The sequence below is a fragment of the Pinus tabuliformis genome, chromosome 8 (genome assembly GCF_031772625.1).
Source record: "Pinus tabuliformis cultivar Carrire ecotype Pingquan chromosome 8, CPIR1, whole genome shotgun sequence".
Taxonomy (NCBI): Eukaryota; Viridiplantae; Streptophyta; class Pinopsida; order Pinales; family Pinaceae; genus Pinus; species Pinus tabuliformis.
In genome coordinates, this window is record NC_142294.1 from 443,805,185 (window position 1) to 443,811,184 (window position 6,000).

Genomic DNA, 6,000 nt, shown 5'->3' on the forward strand with positions numbered 1-6,000 from the left:
GTTCCAACACACAAAGGGAAAATGAAGTGCACCAATTGGAAGCCTGTAATAGTATGAATCTTGAAAGGGGCACGCGAGTGTAATGACATCACAAGCGAAGATGCAAAATTTTCCACAAGTTAAAGTGATGAATCAACACAACATCACACATTCAACAAGATTCATACAAATGCAAAAAAACAGTTCATAATAATAAGCGTAAATTAAATAACATACATTGCAAATAAAACAAGAATAGTCCTACTATATGCACAACATATGCATGAAAGTGTGTGGCTATTATTTTATTATTATAAGTGAAAGTTCCATACATACATACACCATTGACGACCACTAGCCCCAATAGTGGAACATTAAAGTCAACAACACTTGCTCCTCCAAAGAAGTATACTAGCTCTACGCTATGGAGAAGCCAAGGCTCTTCACAATACCACTACGTTCCTTCTAAGCCTAATCCTAGCCAAAATATTGGCTCCCAAAAGCTCATTATATGATTTATAAGGTTTTATTTATAATAAGAGGGGGTGACTCTTCAAATCCCCTCTATAATCTTTGGACTACCATCACGAATCTTCAAATTATTTACAAAAGTGACTCATTACATTACATGATGACTCTTCATATTCCAATATTGACACTTGGAATTTCACTTACAATGTAATTACAAATAATATTAAATTTTACACTTGTACCCATATAAGACAAAATAGGTTAAAGACAACTTAATAACCTAATAAGACAAAAGACTACTATGCTTGAGTTTGGGAGAAATCCAACTCAACCACCTCCACTTTCTACTTCTCGGTCATATATTGGTGCCAAGATTGTTACTATGTGATGATGTCCCCAAACTATATGATGGTATCTAGATGGAAGCGAACTCTAGCCTCCATGGAATCTCGGTACAATGTCTTGAAACTAGTTTCAAGTTCAATCTGAAGCATGAGAAACATTGTTTTGATTTGTACAGGACCAACGATGTAATTATGCAATTTCTATTTGTTCAAATCTAAATCATCCTTGGTGGCAATCTGTCTCAACTGCTCCAAGCACTGTTCAATCTCCTGCTCGACTTGGTCCCTGTATTTGGCTTTGGCAACTAAACCGACTAATGGGATCTGGTGTGTTCTCACCAATACATCTAATCTACTAAACAACCACACATATGAGGCCTGAATGCTACCAATAAATGATACGAGCTACTTGTTGTTCTGAATCAACATCCGAACTTTCCCTTTCTCCAGCTTTGCCTGTGGTTTCCTTTTCTTCACTAAGTCAATTGGTGCCCCTTTTTATCACATTGTCCACTCTTGCACATAGCTAATGGCATATTGTATGTTCTTGAGAATTTTAACAAACTCTTTTCTCTGCTACTATAAGTCGTGCAAATGAAGAACTAATTAAGGTATGGTGACAAATTCCTCATAGAGATTCTGTATCATTTCTCCAAGTGTTGATACATCAGCAAGTATTGCTTCTCTCTTCCCCTCTAAGAAAACCTATGCAGAAACTGCATTTTTTGCTACTATGTGGAGTTGTTCTGCCTCTTTCCTGGAAGCCTGCAAGTTCTATGCCATTTTCTCATTCTCAACCATCAAGTACTAAATGTTTGATCGTGTTTCTCCTGCATAGACAAATTTGGCTTCAACAAAGGAATTTGTATGCTTCCTGGTGTCCAACACTCTCAACCTTTCTTTGACAAACGTAGGTGATGCATGATCATCCAAAAAATGTTTTCCCTATGCTTGTAAAATCCTCTTTTGGAAGTCATTGAATGATAGATTATACACATCCATTACCAAATCATCATCAAAAGGAACAACACCCCCTTCCTTTCTTGGTCTTGGCTTTGCTACTGGAGGTGGCGGAGAGTGAGTGATGACCCATGGTGTACTAGGAATCGAATCAACATATTCATTCTACGACTCATGTTCCATCTCCATGTGTGTCACTTCAATCAAGTTCTCAATCTACTGAGCAAGATCTCGATCCTGCATTTGTTCACCCTCTTCGTCAGCCACTGGTTGGTTTTGTTCCTACTCTTTAACCTATATTGGCATTGTTTCCTCTATAATTGTGCCTTTCCTTTGTTCTTCTTCTCACTTTTGGTTCTCTTCTTGTTCTCTCCTCCTTAGCTCCTATTCTTCTTTCATCTTATGCTTTGTCTCCTGTAATTTTAGTTCTACATCCTGCAACCTCTACCTTTCACTCTTCCTCTTCTCTACTATCTATATCCTTTTCTTCCTCTTTGCTTCTACTGCCAAATCTTCTTTCATGATAATAGGATATGCTTTCATCTTGCATATTTTTTCTCCCTCTAGACTATCGAAAATATTTTTCTTGCCCTTGTCTTACACGGTATTGTTGCCTTATGTTGATGTTTCTTCCTGAATTTTTGCCATATGTGGAGCAGCCTGTGAATTCATTGTTAAACTGACTAGCTCATGGAGTTTGGAGGCATTGTAACAATTATTCCATGGATCCTCCTCTGGCCAATGGAATGCTCCACTGATCCATGGAAAGTAAACTCTCGCAAAACAATCCTTAAAAATACCATGAGGATCATACAGATTATATTCTTGAGTACCAAATTCAAATCTCATTATCTCCTTTCCATCAGAATCAATGACTTTCAAGTTATTTATATTGTATAATATAATTTGCAAAGGAAGAGTGGGCCATGGTGCTTTCTTCTTCTTATGAAAATATGTTGATAACCCTATGGCGAGATGGTATGATACTTCTTGCATGACAAGATTGTCTATGGCATACCTAGGTAAGACATGTGGAGGCTTCTCTCTGCTGAACACTCTAAGGAAGGTGCCACCTAGTGAAGCATACCAATCTATGATTTCTGCTATGTGGATCTTCTTCAAAGATAAGCTTGTAATGCGGGATGATGAAGTGGCGAGTTACTTGTGCCATCACTCCTTGATGAATGTAATCCAAAAGAAACTTGCAATAAATATGCATGGCAGTTTCGCATGGTGTCCATGTCCAGTTCATGCCAGGGAACTGTTGTTGTGTGTAAATTGCATCTAGTAAATATGCAGACATATAAAACTTTATTCACTCATTAGTGAGATGACTCTGATCCTATAATCCATGGGCCCTCAATTGTTGAGAGAATATATCTAACCAATTGAACGACCTTCCCTCATTCACCACCTACTCCAATAAGATTTCCCACCCTTCAGTAAAGGATTCCATGCTCTGCTGACCATGTATACTACAAGATAAGATAACCAAGAGCCGGTAGGCATTCCTGAAGGACTTTTCCTTATATACATGGGTGGGTGTCTGTTGAAACTTAGATGGCTCTTTCATGTAGTGTTTGACAATGTCTCTTGTGTTCACATAGTTGCGTGTGGAATATAAAAGTGACTTCCTTAGCTTCACTAGCTCAGGAAAGTGATACATGTGCTGATAATATTATACTCGAAAGGTAGCAAGCTTCTATCCACTAGTATTTCTCAATGTCATAGTCTTCTCATCAATGTGTGAGACAATTTAACTAATGACATTTTCACACAAGAAGGCTGGATACCTGCATGCAACCATGTATGGCCTTGACTACTTGATACTAAGATAAACTTGTTAGTCCTCTAGATCTGCTTCAAAGTCCTTTGAAAAAGCATCTTTAAGTTTCTGCCATGTCATTGATGATACCTTTTCTATAAATAGTTGAGTGTCAGCATCCACTGGCAAGTCTACTGGTGCTTGCTCAACCACATACCCAATACTTATTTTTTGGTTTCTTTTGAAGAAGATCTCTTAGGTGCCATGGTAATAGTGACTGGTGGAGAGATTTTCAACAAATTTTGTACCTATGGGACAAAAAATACACTCATGGTAAGCAAACATGAGACTTTAGCAAATCTAATTACAGGGCATGATCAAGTAGTAAACCAGGCATTTGATGGGGAGGATTGTGTAATTCACATTGACAAGAGGGACTAGATTCTTGTGGGAACTGTGAACTACATAGTCCCAGCAACCAGGGTCAAAGCTTGTGGCTTGAAGCTACGCACTGTAGCAGTGGTCTGGGAGAGACTACACATTATGCAGTCTCAGTGGCAAAGGTGACAGTTTGGCTCTTGGAACTGCGTAGTGCACAGTTGGAACTAGCATGTACTTTGTACTATTAATATCTAGAGGATAAGCTTATGGATTGAGCCTTATGATTGTCTAGTACCCAGCTAGGAAAAGTGAAAATTGGCCAAAGAAACTGTAGATCTGCCCAAGGGAAGTGTGGAAAATGAGAAGATCTCAGAGATAGTGTGACCTTGAGTGAAAATCTAACTAAGTATGAGTAAATCCATGTAGAGAAAGTGTATCCATTAATACAACAGAAGGAAAATAATTTTTTTTAGGAGAGTCGCCACAACGACAACTATTGGTGCAAAAATAGGAAAACCAATGTGGCATTGTTGGGCACAGGCCAACTTGGCCTAGATTTTGGCAAAGACTCCACATTTTTTTGGGTAGAGCATGTAGTGGAGCATGCAGTGGAGCGCATAATGGAGCATGCAGCAGAGTGCATTTTGAATATACCACGCGGTGTCATAAGGGCTTTGGGGTGGGTCGAAGCCCCTCCTTTTTGTAAAAGTGTGCGATTTTGTAAGGGATCAATGGTTTTGGGACCATAGTTTCTTGTTTTAAGGAGTCCATGGTATTTTGATGATATAACCCTACAATGTAATAATATATATAGGGTAAAATAATAAGAAGAGATATCAATCAGTTTTGATCCAGATCAGTGTTATGGGTGAATTATTGTGATCTGTAATTTGGTAGCAAAGGAGAGGCTCTGTAGCTGAGTGCGCAAAGATATTGTTAAGAGTCCACAGTTGAGTGCACAGACAGACTGCAGCTTAGTGCGCAGGCCAAGAACTGGTTGTTGTTCAAATATTTATTATGTTAAGCAACAATTCTTATGGAAGTAGCCTTACACTAGGGTGAACCATGTTAATTCAGTTTTTTGATGTGTATATTTTCTTATGATCTATTGTAAAGTAGCAGTTATTACAGTTGCATTTTACTTCATCACAGTGATGGTTTATGGTTGTATATGGCATGTTTAAGTGATTAATCTAATGCAGAAAAGTGATTTATAAATGCTAAGAATAATATAACATAATAATACCACATCTCCTAGTCCTTCAAGGCTGTAGAAACCTGGTTCTACATCCTCCCATAGTCACTTCGAGTGAGACTGTGATCTGCTTGCAGGTTGTTGCCAAAAGGGTTAGTGATCAAGGGTTTTGTTGGTGCATAGTATAGATTGAACCTGGGTCAACTCAATGTGAGCCAAAAAAAAGTTTTGTTGCTAGGACCAAGATCTATTTGAAGGATATCCCAATATGGTACCCATCGAAGAAGGAGATTCAAGACTGCATAGACCTGAAAGAGCGAGAATTTGCAAATCAAGAAAACAAAAACCCTCGTTTGACATCCGAAGCTTGGTTATAGAAGTATATTTTTATAGATCAATATGATATTTTATTCGATTCTTTTCCTATTGATATGCATGAGTGGATATCAAGGAAGAAATATTTTAAGGGTGAAGAACCTATAGTGTGGACCCCTGAACTCATACAATGACTTAAGAGCACTTACAATAGGATTTCAAGGGTTGTTGATTTTTGGATTGATAGAATCTTGGGAGGATTCATTACTAAGTACACTTTAAACTCGATTTTCTCCTACATTGAAGAAGAATGACAATTCTTTAAAGGACTGCAAAGTAAGTATTTAAAATCTCTGAAACTTTGGATTAAGATGCTTCTGTGTGAAAAGGGAGTTTTACAAATACAATCTGATTGCTAGTTTACTTATGTTTGGAGGAAAAGAGAATAAATACAAGTAATGGATCAGAGTAACACAAAGTGGAAAGAGATATAGAGTAGATACCAGAAAGAGGTCTCATGGAAAAGACCCGAAGACCTTCGTAGAGACTGATTATAGTCCTCTTTTCAGTGTATCTAAAACTGAAAGAGA